Source organism: Mustela erminea, chromosome 1, assembly GCF_009829155.1.
Source record: "Mustela erminea isolate mMusErm1 chromosome 1, mMusErm1.Pri, whole genome shotgun sequence".
NCBI classification, from domain to species: Eukaryota; Metazoa; Chordata; class Mammalia; order Carnivora; family Mustelidae; genus Mustela; species Mustela erminea.
Window position 1 is genome coordinate 168,106,068 of NC_045614.1, and position 19,050 is coordinate 168,125,117.

At 35.0% G+C, this 19,050-nt stretch overlaps 1 long non-coding RNA gene across 1 annotated transcript; it reads left to right on the forward strand.

Annotated features, from left to right (window-relative positions):
- The first annotated feature begins 348 nt into the window (after positions 1-348).
- LOC116567028 lies at positions 349-15,898 on the forward strand. The gene is made up of 3 exons (XR_004276085.1): positions 349-410; positions 4,823-4,971; positions 15,734-15,898. It is a non-coding gene; the product is annotated as an uncharacterized LOC116567028 (long non-coding RNA).
- Positions 15,899-19,050: the final 3,152 nt, after the last annotated feature.

Consider the following 19,050-nt stretch of genomic DNA (forward strand, 5'->3'; position numbering starts at 1 on the left):
TCAGTTGGGCCAGATTTTTCTAATGTGTTGGAAATGAATTCTTTTTCTAATTATTCATTTATAATGGAAGAAAAGGAGTAAGAGGAGGAGGAGGAGAGGAGAGATAGGGAAGGGGAAAAGAAGGAGAAAGAGTGAGAGAAGAAAAGGGTCTAGGAAAAGGATCTATAGTACAGGTAATTAAAGTGGTCCAGAGTGCCTCCTCCAAATACCACCATCCGCCCTCCATGTCCAACCACTCAGCCCTTTTTCAAGCAGAAGCAATTTAATATTTTCACAGAATGTAGAATCCCTACAACAATGCTTAGCATAATGGCGTTTGCTTAAGAACATTCAGAAAACATTTGTTGAAGAAAATAGTGTTTGCCTTCCAAATGTTATCACCATTTTAATAAGCAGCGAAATGGCTAAAGGTGAGAAAAACAGGGTTCTAGATTACTCCTTTGGGGATAACCAGGAGTTGAATAGAAAGTGGAGCAAAATATTAATTTACTTCCTTCTTTCTTGGTCTCTAGCAGACGTAGATGCCAGAGGATGTAGTAAATCGTATCAGTCAAGCATAAACCAATTCCTTCTTAAGCCTAATTCCAGACTATAAAGTAATACTTCCCTGAACATGACTTCTCTTAAGAAGCAAAAATGTGTTAGAGGTGTTAGAGCAGGACCTCATCCAAGATAATCCTCTATTAAGCTTTTAAAAATGGCTTTGAAAAGCAGTGGGTAACCATGCTACTTGTGTGTAAAATGTTTAAAATACTTACAGTGTTGTTGGGGCTGCAGATTTGGGATTTGGCAGTGTCCTCTGTGTTCAGTTCTGATCTATTTTGGGGTTTCCTCAAACTTGAGAAAAGTAAGGAAAATGTCACCACTATCATCTGGGTTAAAGGTGAGGAAATATGCTTATAGGATGCAGCTCTAGTTGTTTTGAAAGGCCTTTTAAAAAAATTATCTGCACAAAAATTTCTCCCTATATTGTTAAAAAAAAAAACCAACAAACCCTAACATTTCATCCTAATGTTTTCTGTTTTTCTGTCTAATGAGAATTTTGGATTTCTAAAGACAGTTTTGTCTAAATGCTTCTAGCTGACTTTTCTGTTTACAAAAAGGAATCCTTAGTGAGTCAGCAGGGGCAGGAAAGGACTAAGATTTTTGAGTTTGTTGACCAATCTAATGTACAAAGAAAGTGGAAAGCTTGAAAATACCTTTTCAACAGGAAAGTTGTTTGCATTTTAATAAATGTACAACTGAATGGTGATAATGTTTTGCTATAAAACTTCTAATACTTCATAGTTAAGGACACAACTTTAAATCCACTTCCCCACCTTTCTGTTACTTTTTTTCTTATGCAAAATTTTTGGACATAAGCCAACATTATTTTAATTGTTACTTCATGTGGGTAGGTAATTGTAAACTATTAGGGAAATCACACAGTTTAATTGTAAACTATTAGGGAAAATTGTGTAATTTTTCCAATGGAAATTAAATATATTGTCCAATGATAGAGGATGAAACTCAGAATGTCGTATTTTTCTAAGCTGCTCGCAAAATGGCTGGGGCTCACAGACTCCTCAAAGGCCATCAGTATGCAGAACTACAAATCCTTCCACTTCTTCATGCACAGGCTTTTTGAGCATCTTCCACTGGGCTGCATGCTAATGAAAAAGGTTTGCTGTCTCACCAGCCAGTGGCAAATCCCAGGATATATCTACCAACACCAGAATGGAGGGTTAAGTTGAACTGAATTAGGGGCTCTTTAATTGGAATACAACTAAAATCATATCAAAATATATCCCTTTGAGTTAAAGCAAGTAAATTGTGATGACTTGAAATGTATGTATAATTTGCTGGGGTCAATTACTGGTTTGCTTTACATTTGACCATCGGTCACGTACTACTATATAAAAAAGATCAATTCTATCATCACAGAATCATTTATTCTACTACTTTAATTATAATAATAATAATTATTATATGTGAAGTCAGTGGTGTTATATTACAAAAATATATTTATTAAGAGATTTCTCGGGGCACCTGGGTGGCTCAGTGGATTAAAACCTCTGCCTTCGGCTCAGGTCATGATCCCAGGGTCCTGGGATCTAGCCCCTCATCGGGCTCTCTGCTTAGCAGAGAGCCTGCTTCCTCCTCTCTCTCTCTCTGCCTACTTGTGATCTCTGTGTGTCAAATAAATAAGTAAAATCTTAAAAAAAAAAAAAAAAAGATTTCTCATAATTATTTCTTACTGCATAAGAATAACATTTCTTTGTGATTTTCCTAGAAACATCGTTCAATTAAATCATGCTTTTTATGTGATAGTGTTTATAGGAAGTACTGTGAGAATTTTTTTAAAAAAATATTTTATTTATTTGTTAGAGCAAGAGAGAAAAAGTACAAGCAGGGGAAGCAACAGAGGGAGAGAAAAGTAGACTCCCCGCTGAGCAGGGAGCCCCATACAGGACTAGATGCCAGCACCCTAGATCATGACCTGAGCTGAAGGCAGACACTTAACCAACTGAGCCACTGACACATCCCAAGAATTTTTAAAGTCACAAACCTACTCATTTAAGGCATCAAACCTACATATATCATATGCAAATTTATTCCATGTCCTTATTAGTAGCTATGCATGTCTGCTACTGCTCCCAGCCCCTTCTCCCCAAAAAAGTCTGAAACCTCTTCGTAATGGAAATTAAAATAAAATCTATGGCTTTTTCCATTTTTTATCCTGATGTTTGATATGAGCACTCTTCTACTTTTGATTCTTTCTTTGATAGCAAATTTCAGGGTAATTTTTGGAGAGGTATTTTAGTTTTAGCTTTATTTAAGGTATAGTAAAATACATAAGTAATAATCTAGTTTAGAAATGGACACAGCTTCGATAAAAGTAAGACCTATACTTTTTTGATCCAAGTATGGCATATATTTTTTAACACGGCTTTCACAAGGTCAGTGTAACCTGTAAAATATTAGATATTCATTGAGCACCTAATGTATGTTAGGCAATGTACGGAAAATGAACTTACAGGTATAATAAGATGCAGTAGAAAACAAACCTTGTTCTCTTTTAGCAAAACATTTTTTTCCCCAAACTTTGAGACTTCTGAAAAACACAATGTCCTTATTAGAATAAAAATATTATTTTGAGAAAAGTTGTTCTGAATAAGGAAGATCATAATGTAGAAGGTTGATATACCTGAAGTTATTGATGGTGTAGCAGCTAACAAAAGAGATAATGAAAATCATTAGAAAAGATTGGTTCAATCATCAAAATCAAATTGAATATGGATGGCTCAAAAAGGAAAAACTTAATAAAAGATCTATTTAAATTCCCACATGATTATACCCTATATGATTTACAGATGAACCAAAGGGGAAATAAGGGTATTAGCTGTAGTTACAGAAAGAATGAAAAAGGAAACTAGATTGGAAAGCCTATCCAGCCTAGCATCAAGTTTGAGGTAATGAGTCTATTTGGGGGAGGGGATAATTAAGAAATTCAATAGTGATTTTAAATGATAAAATCAAAACCATTCTGAACATATCTCAGAATATGCACTGTAAACTGTAACTTTTTTTTTAAACCAGTTAGCTAGTTGGTGAACTTTTTACTGCTTTGAAATGTTCAAAGTTTAGGTACAGTATCTGTGTTCACAAAATGTTCCTATGCACATAAAGAAGGTAATTTTATGCCTAAATGGAAGTTTCTGCCTGCATTTTGTGTATAGAATATTCATTTACATTAACCAATTCATGTTTTGAGGAAACATATTTTGGAAATTCAACTTAGGTATCAATGGATGAAAATTTCCTGAATATCCAGTCTGTGTGAAGAACTTGGACCAACAATTTGGTAGATAGCCGGCCAACTTGTTAAGTGACATCAACCCATTTTTAGACTTTATGGCTCTCCTTGAATTCTTCCATGAATTGTTCAGTTAATACAGTGCATCATTATTGCTTTTTATAAAATGACACTAAACTACATAGAAACTTAGAGAAGTAATGCTGTTATGATACTATTATCTTAAGATTATAAACTTTAAGTAAAAATCTTGCCCCAAAGGATGGGAATCCCCACTTTAAAGGAAAGATAGAATGTGTTTGATAAGTTGTTATAATATAAATTTAAAGGAATGAATAATAATATTAGATCTATAAGAAGCTTTGGTCTTTACTTTGTCTAGTCCTTTTACTTGGTAAAAGAGTGGTTGATGCCCAGAATAGACCATATCCAGTATATTTTCCTTTATCATGTCATCTCCATGAAATGCACATACATCATCTGTAGGGGAGAAAAAAGTTTTCCTCCATCCTTTTAGGATCTCTGGTTGGGTCTAAAAATTAAACTCACAAAGACAGATTAACAGGAAAAAAAGCATACATGTTTATTTAATATAAGTTTTATGTGATAACAGAGTCCTTGTGAGGAAATGAAGATCCAGAGAAACAGTCCTGTTTCTTAGTCCTTCATGCTAAGGTTCATAAGAACCCAGAATCGTGGAGGAATGTGATAGACAAAAAGTATGAGGCAACTTGTTTGTTAGGATTCCTCTTGTCTACAGACATAATGATGTTCCTTTCCTGTGGGTTCAAGCAGATCACTTCTCACTTGAGAGTTTTATGGGCTATTTCAGGGAAGAAAGGTGGGTGGGGCTGGGTCAGAGTGACATTCCAGTTTCTACCATTTTCTCAAATTCCTCAGCTTAAGATATTCAATATGCTAAAGTCTCATATATTGGAGTGACATATCCTGAACCCCAACATATCAAGGGGAAGATTCTGTATAAAGAGAAATGTTATTCATCATATTACCAAATGTGTTTGATAGATTAAAGAGACAAGTAGGTGGTAACAGAGAATGGAAGGAGGGCACTTCTCAGGAATGATGAGCCCTGAAATGATTGCTCCTTCTTGTGATACCACAGTCTGATAAGTTTCTGTGACACGATCAAATCCCATTTTAAAGGTATTGTATAGGTAAGTTCAAGCATTGCAATAATAAGAACTGTGGTTTTTCTCCTACCCCTCTCCCATCCCTCTCCCTCCCCCTCACCCCTCCCTCTCTCTCCTCTTCCCCCTCTCCCTGCCCCTCCTCATCCTCTTCCTCCTCCTCCTCCTTCTTCTTCTTCCTCTTCTAAGGTTTATGGTGTCCAGGATGATTGCATTAGATAAATTGCAGATAATGAACCTAGGACAAGAAAAAGATGAGATTTTAGGGATGTGTGTGTGTGTGTGTGTCTGTGTATACACCATCTAATGTATGTACTAATTATGTACTAATGTATGTACTAATATCACTAGATTTCTTAAACACTAAAATATTTCTAAAAATTTTTCTGGATTGAAATCTAGATTTAGTTGATACATATTGATATATATGTAGGTATTTATATGAGTTCTTGTATTTTTTAAAAAAAGGCCATGGTGGACTGCATTTGCTCATGAGCATTGTTTGCTTTCAAATTTTGTCTTTTCAATCATGTCTTTAATATTTGACAATTCTTTTTCTATATTACACAGTTTCAGACTTGGAAAAATATAATTTTCCAGTTCTTTTTTTTATTCATTTATTATGGAAAATTTCAAAATATGCAAAGTATGGGACATCCATCTACTTATCACCCAGTTTCGATAATTATCAACTCATGAACATTCTATGTGATCTATACCCTCCACTTGACCTCCCCCAATCTCTGACATCATAGGATTTCACAGACGCCTGATTTTTTTAAATTTTTATTTAAATTTCAGTTAGTTAACATAACAGTGTAATATTAGTTTCAGGTTTACAAATAGTGATTCAACAATCCCATACATTACCTGGAATGCTCATCACAAGAAGTACACTCCTTAATCCTAGAACCTAAATAACATATCATCCTACCCACCTCCTCTCTGGTAAAAATCAGTTTGTTTTCCATAGTTAAGAATTTGTTTCTGTGTATAGTTAAGAATCATTTGCCTCTCTCTCTTTTATTTTTCCTTTGCTTATTTGTTTTTCTTCCTAAAGTCCATATATGAGTGACATCATATAGTATTTGTTTTTCTCTGACTGACTGATTTTACATAGGGTAATATTCTCTAGCTCCATTCATGTCTTTGCAAATAGGAAGAGTTCATTCTGTTTTATGGATGAATAATATCTCTCTCTCTCTCTCTCTCTCTATATATATATATATATATACACCACATCTTCTTTATCCATTCATCAATCAATGGGCACTTGGGCTGTTTCCATAATTTGGTAGTGTAAATAATGCTACTATAAACACTGGAGTGCATGTATTCTTTCTAATTAGTATTTTTATATTCTTAGGATAAATACCTATTAGAGCAATCACTTGATCATAGGGTAGTTCTATTTTTAACTTTTTGAGGAACCTCTAAACTCTATTCCATGGGTGCCTGCACCAGTTTGCATTCCCACCAACAACACAAGAAAGTTCCTTTTTATTCATATCCCAGCCAGCAATTTTTATTTCTTATCTTTTTGATAATAATAATTCTAACAGATGTGAGGCAATATCTTATTTTAGTTTTGATTTGCATTTCTCCTAACATCAGTGATATTGAGCATTTTTTCATGTAACTTTGGCCATCTGTAAGTCTTCTTTGAAAAAAATGTCTATTCATGTCATCTGTGAATCTTTTAATTGGATTGTTCATTTCTGGGGTGTTGAGTTGTATAAGTTCTTTATATATTTTGGATACTAACCCTTTATAAGATATGTCATTTTCAAATATCTTCTTCCATTCCATAAGTTGCCTTTTAGTTTTGATTATTGTTTCCTTTGCTGTGCAGATGTGTGATATAGTCCTAATTTTTTTTTTTAAAGATTTATTTATTTATTTTAGAGAGAGAGATAATCAGTGGGAGGGACAGGGTAAGAGGGAGACAGAATCTCAAGCAGACTATTCACTGAGTTTGGAGATCTCACAACCCTAAGATCATGGCCTGACCTGAAACCAAGAGCTGAATGCTTAACTGACTGCACTACCTGGGCTCCCCCAATAGTTCATTTTTGCTTTTGTTTCCCTAGCCTCAGGAGACCTATCTAGAAAAAAAGTTGCAATAGCTGATGTTAGCAAAATTAATGCCGGGGCTTTTCTCAAGGACGTTTTGGCTTTGGGTTCACATTTAAATCTTTAATCCTTTTTAAATTTATTTTTATCTATGATGTAAGAAAGTGGTCCCATTTCATTTTTTTGCATGTTGCTGCCAGTTTTTACAACACTACTTGTTAAAGAGATAGTCTTTTCTCCATTGGATATTCTTTCCTGCTTTTTTGAAGATTAATTGACTCCATAATGTGGTTTCATTTCTAAATTTTCTACCCTGTTCTATTGATCTATAGGTCTATTTTTGTGCCACTACCACACTTCTTTGATCATTACATCTTTGTAATATAACTTTAAGTCCAGAACTGTGATTCTGAAGCAAAGTCCAGCTTTGCTTTGCTTTTTCAAGATGCTTTGGCTATTAAGGGTCACTTTTAGCTCCACACAAATTTGAGGATAATTTGGGGTGCCTGGGTGGCTCAGTAGGTTAAAGCCTCTGCCTTCAGCTCAGGTCATGATCTCAGGGTCCTGGGATCGAGCCCCGCATCGGGATCTCTGCTTGGTGGGGAGCCTGCTTCCTCCTCTCACTCTCTCTCTCTGCCTGCCTCTCTGCCGGCTTGTGATCTCCGTCTGTCAAATAAATGAATAAAATCTTTAAAAAAATTTGGGATAATTTATTTTACCTCTGTGAAAAATGCTGTTGGTATTTTGATAGAGGTTGTATTAATTATGTAGATTGCTTTGGATAATATAGACATTTTAACAATATTTCTTCTTCCAATCCATGAGCATGGAATGTCTTTCCATTTGATTGTGTCATCTTCAATTTCTTTCATGAATATTTTATAGTATTCCAAGTATATGCCTTCCACTTCTTTGGGTAGATCTAGTCCTAAGTAACTTACTTATTTTTGGTGCAATTGTAAACGGAATTGATTCCTTAATTTCTTTTTCTGCTCCTTCATTATTGGCGGCTAGAAATGCAACTGATTTTAGTGCATTGATTTTGTGCTTCACTACACTGATGTTGCAACTTTACTTAATTTATCAGTTCTAGCAGTTTTTTGGTGGAGTTTTAAGGGTTTTCTATATAGAGTATCATGTCAACTGCAAAAAGTGAAAGTTTTACTTCTTCCTTGATGGTTTGAATACTTTTTATTTCTTTTTGTGGTCTGATTGCTGTGGCTAGGACTTCTAGTACTTTTTTGAATAAAAGTGGTGAGAGAGGATAGCCCTGTCTTTTTCCTGATAGTAGAGGAAAAGCTCTGTTTTTCCTCATTGAGTATGATGTTAGCTGTGGTTTTTCACAGAGGGCCCTTATTATGTTGAGGTATGTCCCTTATCAACTTACTTTCTTGAGGGTTTTTATCATGATGTTATACTTTGTCAAATGCTATTTCTGCACCTCTTGAAATGATCACATGATTCTCATCCTTTCTTTTACTAATGTGATGTATCACATTGACTGATTTGTGGGTCTTGAACCACCCTGGTAACCCAGGAATAAATCCCACTTGATTGTGGTGATTTTTTAAAGTTTATTTTTGGGTTAGGCTGACTAGTATTTTGTTCAGGATTTTGGTATCTATGTTCATCAGAGATCTTGGCCAGAGAACAAATAAAGTTCTCTTTATTTGTGGTGTCTTTACCTGCTTTTTCTATCAGGGTAATGCTGGCCTTATAGAATGAATTTGGAAGTTTTCCTTCCCTTTCTAGTTTTTGGAATAGTTTAAGAAGAATAGATACTATCTCTTCTTTAAATGATTGGTAGAGTTTGCTTGTAAAGGGATCTGGCCCTGGACTTTTGTTGATAGTTTTTTGGTTTTTGTTTTTGTTTTGTGTTTTTTTTGTTTGTTTGTTTTTTTGATTACTGATTCTGTTTCTTTGCTGGCTATTAGTCTGTTCAAATTTTCTATTTCTTCCTGTTTTAGTTTTGTTAAAGTATGTTTCTAGAAACATCTATTTCTTCTAGGTTGTTCAGTTTGCTGGCATATGGTTTTTCATAATATTCTCTCTCTCTCTCTTTTTTAAAGATTTTATTTATTTATTTGACAGACAGAGATCACAAGTAGGCAGAGAGGCAGGCACAGAGAGAGAGGGGGAAGCAGGCTTCCTGCCGAGCAGTGAGCCTGATGTGGGGCCCGATCCCAGGACCCTGGGGTCATGACCTGAGCTGAAGGCAGAGGCTTAACCCACTGAGCCACACAGGTGTCCCCATAATAGTCTCTTATAATTGTATTTCTGTGGTGTTGGTTGTTATTTCTTCTCTTTCATTTGTGATTTTACTTATTTGGGTCCTTTCTCATCTCTTTTTAATAAATCTAGTAAGAGGCTCATCAATTTTATTATTTTTTTCAAAGATTCACCTTTTGGTTTCATTAATCTCCTTTTTAGTTTCTTTATCCATTTCTTTCTGCCTTAATCTTTATTATTTCCATCCTACTATTGGCTTTAGGCTTCATTTGTAGTGTTGTTTGTAGCTCCTTTAAGTATAAGATCAGTTAGCATATTTTTATTTTTCTTGCTTCTTGAGGCAGGCCTGTATTGCTGTATACCTCTCTCTTCTGACTGCTTTTGCTGCCTACCAAAGCCTTTGCATCATCGTGTTTTCCTTTTCATTTGCTTCCATGTATTTCTTTATTTCTTCTTTTATTTTCTGGTGGACATATTCATCGTTTTGTAGCTTGTTATATAACCTTCATGTACTTATGGTCTTCCCAGATTTTTCCTCTGGTTGATTTCTAGTTTCATAGCTTTGTGGTCAGAAAATATACATTGTATGAGTCAATATTTTTTAATTTGTTGAGACTCATTCTGTTGCCTAATGTGTGATCTATTCTGGAGAATGTTCCATGTGCACTTGAAAAGAATATGTATTCCGCTGTTTGGGGATGGAGTGTTCTGGATATAGCTTGTTAAGTCCATCTGGTCCAGTCTGTCATTCAAAGTCATTGTTTCCTTGTTGATTTTCTCTTTATGTGATCTGTCTGTTGATGTAAGTGGAGTGTTAATGTCCCTTATGATTACTGTATTATGATTGATTAGTTTATGTTTGTTGTTATGTTGTTTTATGTATTTGGGTGCTCCCATGTTGGATGCATAGTTATTTATAATTATTAGATCTTCTTGTTGGAATATCTCCTTTACTATTATATAGTGTCTTTCTTTGTCTCTTGTTACAGTTTCTGTTTTGTCTTTAGGTCAAAATTGGTGTCTTCTAGGCAACATATAGAAGGATCTTATTTTTTTTTTTTATCCATTCTAACACCCTGTGTCTTTTGATTGGAGCATTTAGTCCATCTACATTCAAAATAATTATGGATAGATATGTATTTATTGTCATTGTGTTACTTGTTTTATGGTTGTTTCTAGAGATTTGACTTGATTCTTTCTTGTCTTTCTTTCATATTTTGTTGATTTTTTAGTGATATACTTGGATTTCTTTCTCTTCATTCTTTGCATGTTTATTAGTGATTTTTGATATATAGTTCCCATTAGGTTTCTATATAAGCTTTTCTGCATATAGCAATCTATATTAAGTTGATGGTCACTTAAGTTTGAACCCATTCTTTACTCTTGTCCTCCCCATGTTTTAGGTATATGTTGTCATATTTTACATTCTTTTATTTTTGTGAATTCCTTGACTGATTTTTTATAGAAATATTCATTTTTACTACTTTTGTGTTTCTTACCTTTAAACTACCACTTTTGGTCTTTCTTTTTTACTCACAGGGTCCCCTTTAATATTTCTTGCAGGGTGGAAATATTACACCATGATATATCATGATATATCATGAGCTCCTTTAGTTTTTGTCTATAAAACACTTTATTTCTCTTTCTATTTTGAATGTTAGCTTTGCTGGACAGAACATTCTTGGCTACAGATTTTTCCCACTCAGAGCTATGAAAAAAAAATATATATGTTTGAATATATTTGAATATATATTGCCACTTCCTTCTGCCTTGCTAAAAAAATCTGCTGATAGCTTTATGGGTTTTCCCTTTTAAGTTACTGTCTTCTTTTGTCTTGTTTATTTTAAGTTTTTTTTCCCTTATAGCTATATTTTGTCAATTTAATTATAATATGTCTTGGTGTGTGTCTGCTTTTTTTGATTTTGATGGGAGTTCTCCGTCTCTGTGCCTCTCGGTGCTGGATATCTGTTTCCTTACCCAGATTAGGCAAGTTTTCAGCTATTATTTCTTCAAATATGTTCCCTGTCTCCTTTTCTCTCTCTTCTTCTTTCTCTCTTTTGTTATCTAAAAATAATATGATTTTTAGTACATCGAGGGCATCACTGAGTTCCCTAAGTCTATTCTCATGTGGCATAATTCTTTCTCTTTTGTATTCAACTTCATTCATTCCATTATTTGTCTTCCAGGTAATTAATTCATTCCTCTCCTTCTTTGAGCCTGATGTTCATTGATTGCATCAATTGTGTTTCTATTTTTTTTTTTTTTTAATTACACTCTTCATCTCTGGTTGATTCTTTTTTAATTCTTTTCTGTCTGTTCGTAAGGATTCCATCAATGTTTTCCATTCTTTTCTCAAGCCCAATGAGTGTCTTTATGATCATTGCTTTAAATTATTAATTAGGCATATTACTTATATCTGATTCACTTAGATCTCTGGCCATTGCCTTATTTGTTCTTTCATTTGGGGTAAATTTTCTGTCTTCTCACTTTGTTCAAGTCTCTGCCAGGTTCTCTGTGTTAGAAAAACCAATTATACTTCTTGCTCCTGGATGTAATTTTTTTTTTTCTTTTTTCTGAATATAATGGTTTTAAGAGGAAGAGGTCAAGTAGGGCTCAGGGCTTGGCACTTCAGGGAGTTTCTACAGTGTGTGCTCTGCTGTTATGTTGTGGCTGCTCTATCCTTCAGGCCAGTCATCTGCAGAGGCTCTCCTTGCCTACTGTGGGCAGTGTTTGGTCCCTGGCCTGAATGTGGTGGATTTTAACTAGGTGTACTCTAGTCTGCTTGTGAAATAAGACCTGTCACCACCTCTACTGGAGCCAAGGCCATGTAAAATCCTCTGGTCAGGAGACGTGGTATGGGCAGGGCAATATCCAAACCCTATGAAAATACTCACATGCCCTCAATTCCTTAAAAACCTTCAAAATTCATAAAATAAGATAACCATTTATACTTTTTTTTTCAAGCAGATCCTCTCCACGAAGGTGATATGTTTGTAGTTTTATGTCTTAGCAAAATCCTGTCCTCCATTTGACATCACACTATCTCAAAAAGTCACATGAAATGAGTAAAGGATTTTTATTTTCATGTCAACAGTGGTTTTTCATGTTTGTATAAAAGAATTTCATTAACCATATTACCCGCTCAGAGAACTTCAAGGTGTATTAGTTCTCTCTTCATCCATAAGGTATAGATAGATGCAGGAATTTTTAAATTTTTTTTTTTTTTTTTTTAGACAGAGATCACAAGTAGGCAGAGAGGCAGGCAGAGAGAGAGAGAGGAGTAAGCCGGCTCCCCACTGAGCAGAGAGCCCAACGTGGGGCTCGATCCCAGGACCCCGGGATCATGATCCAAGCCAAAGGCAGAGACATTAACCCACTGAGCCACCCAGGCACCCCTAGATGCAGGAATTTTTAAAAAATCTTTTTCTTGGGCATATGGGTTTCCTGGAAGTGTTGAAGAGCTATATTTAAATGGAATAAGTTAGACAGGAATCAGACACTTGGGCATATCTCCTACAAAACCATGGACTAAAAGAATTTGACTGCTAAACAAGTAAAGTTAGACTTCTTATGTTCTAGGCAGTGGGTGGTACTTAAGTGTTAGGCTAGCCTGTTCATGTAGGATCAGCTCTCTCTTGGCTCCAAAGCACATCAGCAATGACCCTCATGAGATCCATTGCTACTTTGATACAAAGCTCAGTTTGTGTGAATCAAGAAACAATAAGCATCATTTTCCTCAGTGAGTGTTGACTGGAGAAGCAAGATATGTTTCCTAGTTTTTCTCTCTCTCCTTTTGACTTGCATAAACTGGTTGATGCCTAGCCTAGGACATTTTGTAATGGATGTTCCTTCATCATGTCTTTTCCTTGGAATTCAGATGCATCGAAGTAAAAATTCTGTTATAATGAAAGTTGTTTACAATTTTCCAAAAGTGGTAGTGAAACCACTTGATGATCAAAGTTAGGAAGGAGGGAGCTTCTAGGACTAAAAGCCCTGAAACAATTGCTCAATCTTATGGACCCACAGTTTGATCATTTTTTTGCATCAAGATCAAATTGCATCTTGAAGGCGGGTGAGTTCAATAATTGCAATAACAAGAACAATAGCTTCCCAATAATCTCTTTCTTTTTCTTTTCTTTTTAAAAGATTTATAGTGTTTAGGAAGATTCTTTTAGTTGCAGATAATTTTATATTTCTACTCTCTCTCCTTTTTTTACTTCTCTTTACTTCTTGTCTTCTTTCCTCTCCTTTGATCATATTTCAGCTATTTCTTTTGGCTCTGGGAAAACAGTCTTCTTTCTGAGCACTAAGACTTCTAAGCCCATGTATTCTCTTGCCTTTACTTCTTCTTTAAAATTCCCTTTACTCTTTCTATTTCTTTATTAATACTTGATGGCTAATTAGATCCAGGCTCTAAACAACCAAATAATCTTATCTTTTTAGGAATTTCACATTCTTTTCCTACATGATGAAAAGAGCTTATGCTTCAAATACTTGTAATATGGCAAAGGGCAGGAAAGGAAAACATCTCATTCAATAAATATGAAGGTTTACATTCTTTTGCACTCAGGGACCAGGTCTTTTACTCTCTGAATTTAAAAGTATGCCATCTTTTCAAGAATTTTCTTCTATTTAAAAGCTAGAATGTTACTTTTATCTCGCACTAGTAAATGGCACATTATCTTTTTAGACTCTACTCTCTTCATTCCTATTTATGAGGTTTCATTGCCTGAAGAGATTAGTGGTGTTCCCCTTGCTACTACTCTTATTACAATAAAGATAATTCTTTTTTTTTTTTTTTTTTTTTTTTTAGAAGACTGAATAACTCAGCCTTTACACCGATTTACTCAGCAGTCATAGTTAAGCCATTGCCTTTCTGATGCAGGAAACTGTTACTTATTTCACTATTGACCAAGGAAAGCAGTGAAAGCTTGTCAGGGTTGTTTTCATATTGCTCTATTACTGTATGATTAGGCAAACTTGGCATTTGTTTTATGTTTATATTTCACTGTATTCTTCTTTAAGTATAATTTACAAAGTATGCTGCTCCCAATTCTAGGGATATTCCTCTCCCTCCTCCCCTACCCCTCAAAAGCATAAACTCACAGACACACATATGTTCTGTCTATACTAACCTCATAACCAAAGAGACACCCTTCATCTGGTGACAAAACAAAAGAAAAGCCCTTTGAGCCTGAAGTTTGCAAGGCTAACCTGAAAAGGTGATATTACTGTTATCAAAAGAAAGATACTTTCTTATAGAATAATCAGAGTGCAAAATATATCCAAATGAAATTAGACACTTGCAGGCTCTTCGTAGCTCATAATTATTGATTGGACTGGCAAACAGAGTAATTTGTAGGCAACTAGCTTGTGACACATTGTAATGAGGGAACCATATGTGAAAGTATGTGAAATTAACAGGAGCACTGTTACTCCTTTAGCATTTTAGATGAAAAGCACATGCAGTTTTGAAACTTTAGATATGCTATTTCAAAGACCCTAAGAGCATCTGTTAGGTATTGCATGATCTAATCTCTAACACAGTGTAAGCAGTCAGCTTTTCAGCATGTCACACCATTACTGAATAAGGAGCCAGAAAATGAGCAGGCAGGTCACTTTTCACCTCATTAGCACAGCAGGAGGGGGCTCTGGAAAACAAGATGCCAGATGAAGCCTTGGAGCTTGCTCTGTCTTTTTTGAATAACAGAGAAAGGACCCAGCTGTGTGCTCCTTCGAACTCTGCACTTCCCTTGCAACCCATTGCTTTTCTGACCTTTCATCAGTATGACCCTTGTAGTATTCATAAATTGCCACAAATTTCTACCTATGCTATATGTAATTTATCCTTATTTTTCCTCATGGTAGATATTGATTTTAATACAAATGTATTCAATATAATTTGGCTACACAGTATTTAATGTCCTTGACAAGATTGAAAATCAGGGTCTTTTGGGCACAGACATAGAGAAGGTAATTGGAAAGCAGCTATTATTTCATTCTCTGAGCTACTTTTTGCAGATAAGATTATCAAATAAAAGTTTACCTTCTGTCCTTCTGAAATATGTTTCATATTTCTTCATCCTGCCTTTTTTTTTTTTTTTTTTTTTAGCCAGTCTTACCATCACAATGGTAACTCCTTTATCAGCTTTGATTCATGGGTGACTGCAATGATCAGATCCCTCCTGCCAACACAAAATGGACTATAGGCATACATATATTTACTTCTTAAGCATTAACATTTAGAATTATTTGTTATACAGCATAATGTAGCTGATCTTGAGTAATCAAAGAATTAAGACCTACTGGGAAGGAGCATTGTCCCAAGCAGTGTGCTAAACACTTTGTCATTACTATCTTGATTGATACTCATAATAATGGTATGTAGAAGACACTATTCTCATCCCCATTTCAAAGTGATAAAACTGTAACTAGTAGGTCTCTCCTGCATCATTTAAAAGTTTTATTGCTTCTTATTTTCTTCTAGCTACTGATGCTACAGAAGCAACCGATTCCAAAAGAATGACCATGGGCTTCACAAAGATGAAGTCCCCCATGTCTTGAACTAAGCATACTTCTCATTTCTTGCCTTTAGGCTTCTTCTACACCACAGTATGGACCAACTGCAGCTCTGGCTTTGTATAAGCACAACCCAGACCCATGTTACCAGGATATGGACCAATGAAGTCTGATGGTATTAAATGCCTGTGCATCTATTCGTGACTCATGGGGTCAGGAGACAATGGGATATCTGCCTCCTCTCCCACTTTTTTACCCCACTGCAGGCAGTTCTGAAACATACTTCATAAGATTACACAGAAGGCCCTAAAATCAATTTTCAATTTGATAAGACATTTTTGAATAAGCTTTCTTTTCTTCCCTTTTACTTCCATTGTGCTGCATGCTTTCCTCCCTCAGATTAGGTAACTAGGCAAATTACTGACAAGCAAGCCTCTGTTTCAGACTTTACTTTGATTAGAACCAAGAATAAGATAGAAAATAACTAGTGCAAGAACGTGAAACTTATGTGCAAATCTAAGATCAATGAAGGCTAAAGGCAGAAACCATGTTCCCCTTTCCACCACTAGCACTGCCTTAGTATGCATTGTTCAAATTTTCATTATTGTGGTTTCATGACAAGTTTATTAATTAATTGGGTCCAAAAAAGACTATTTTCTCATATAACAATGATTATTTTTCTGTGTTCCATTTAATATGTATTATTCTTTCTTTTTTTGAGTGTTTAAAAATTTTTTTTTGCAGATAGTTTTCCATGTTACAACTATCAAAAAAATTTATTGGGGGTGCCTGGGTGGCTCAGTGGGTTAAGCCGCTGCCTTCGGCTCAGGTCATGATTTCAGGACCCTAGGATCGAGTCCCGCATCGGGCTCTCTGCTCAGCAGGGAGCCTGCTTCCTCCTTCTCTCTGCCTGCCTCTCTGCCTACTTGTGATCTCTCTCTGTCAAATAAATAAATAAAATCTTTAAAAAAATTTTTATTAATTTACATTATGGGCTTTTAATTTCCATTTTAAAAGTTATTTATATAGGGGCACCTGGGTGGCTCAGTGGGTTAGCCTCTGCCTTCAGCTCGGGTCATAGTCTCAGGGTCCTGGGATCGAGCCCCACATCAGGCTCCTTGCTTGGCAGGGAGCCTGCTTTCGCCTCTCCCTCTGCCTGCCTCTCTGCCTACTTGTTAAATAAATAAATGAAGTCTTTTAAAAAAAAGTTATTTATATAGTAGTTTGTGCTTTGTTAAAGCCTCATATCTCTGGACTTTTGCACATAAACTTTGATAACAGTATCTATAAAGACTAACATATTATACTACACAGAAAACAAGAGTGACAATATGTACCATCCACATATTTTAAAACATGAGAGGCTCATATGTAATTTAAAATTTTCTAAGTGTCACATTAAAAACAGTACAATGAAACAGTATAATTAATTTTATGATGGTTTGATTCAATATATACAACATATCAAAAATATTTCAACAAATAATCTAAAATTTATTAATGAGATATTTACATTTTTTACATTTTTAGCATGTGAAATCAAATGTGGACTTTACACAAAAATTATAAAATGACAAAAATAATAACTCATGATTTTCTATCTTTTCCCATTTCCTTATAAAGAAAAACATTTTTAACATTCTGATCACAGTGATCACAGTTTAATTTTTATTTTAATACATTATCACTTCCTTGTCAAATCTGAATACATTGGGATAATTTCAACTACTTACTTAACCCTTGGCACATTTGTCAGAGAATGCTTATAGTCTGGCAACTTTTCAGAAAAAGATTCATGGCTGTTAATTGAGTTGATGTTATAATGGAACTTATCTGGTTAGATAAATAGATCACATATGATTTTATGTGTTCATAAATATCAGTGTGTCTTTTAAGGTGGTAGTGAATGGAGGGCAACCAGAGTGGCATAACTGCTATCTGTATGAACTATGGATGATCAACACTCACAAGAAAAGTAGTAACTTTTCTTAAAAGGCAGTAAAGACTGAGCCTTGACATATATTGTTTGATAGAAGAGTTCAGCAATTTGTTGGCCCCACATTTTTTTTACTACTTCTGATTGCATAGTTGGTGGGTAGGATAAAAGTTGGCAAGCTGGGAAAATGGAGCTTTTACGGTTTGTAGGAAAGAGGATTTCATGCCACTGCAAGTAAATGGATGGTTGCTCGTATGCTGTTTACGTACCACAAAAAAAGCAATCATTCTGACACTGGGTGGAAGATAGCTTAAACTGGGAAATTACTCATAACATCCATTATTCAATATTCTTTGGCAATGCATTCTTTTGTCCAAACCAATCATTATTCTTGCAATTATTTCAAGTGCTGTGAAAACTTCCCTTACAATCCACCCACTGTGAAACATCATGTTGAATGGGTAAGACAAGTAGAATGCCTGGAGTTTGGAGAATTCTCCAAGGGTGCACTGGCTCCCTACCAAGAGTTTTAAGCTAAAAGGGTTTGAAGTAGAAATTTCCCTCTGTTAAGATTTCTCTTGGGGTAATACTTTGAGCACTTTCTTATACCCCTCACCCTACATACCCCTAGTTCTAGCTGCATGACAATATTCACTTTCATCTAGCTCTGAAAGAAAGCATTAGGTCCCAGTAAATATCTTCTGAGCTGAAATGATAGAGAATCCCGCACTTAAAAAAGACCAAATCAAGCAAACATCACTTCCTTCGAGTCAGCTGTCAAGATTCTAAATATCATGTATGAATAAAAGTAATATTAAAAAGGAATAAATACATTTATTTTCTAATTTTAACAAGCATACTGACTACCTAATATATGGTATCATTATTGAGCTTATATGTCAGAACAACTTGCTGAAAGATACACTTCCTTTTTTGCTTATCCACTTCACAGTCAAGAAAGAGCAATGGTTTACTGAATATTTTTATTAGAAAAAGAGGCCTAATTTTTGCTATTAACCGAAAAATCTCCTGACAAACTGTCTTATGAGAGAATCTCCAAGTTAAAAATTAATCATGTAGTCTGCATATCAGCACGTTTATGATTTATAATCAATTGGATTCCTGTGTTATGCAATGGAGCATGAGTCAACAGACCAAAAAAAGAAAAGAAAAAAGCAAATAAAGAAACTAATAGAAACAAAATGTTTGTCAACTGCCAGGACAAACAAAATCATCTTAAATTATGCACCAAAGATAATCACTCTTGAGCTATAGCACATCCCCAAAGGAAGATCAAAAGTCTGAAGTTAATAGTCAATGAAGAAATTGAAATATCTTATCATAGCCCT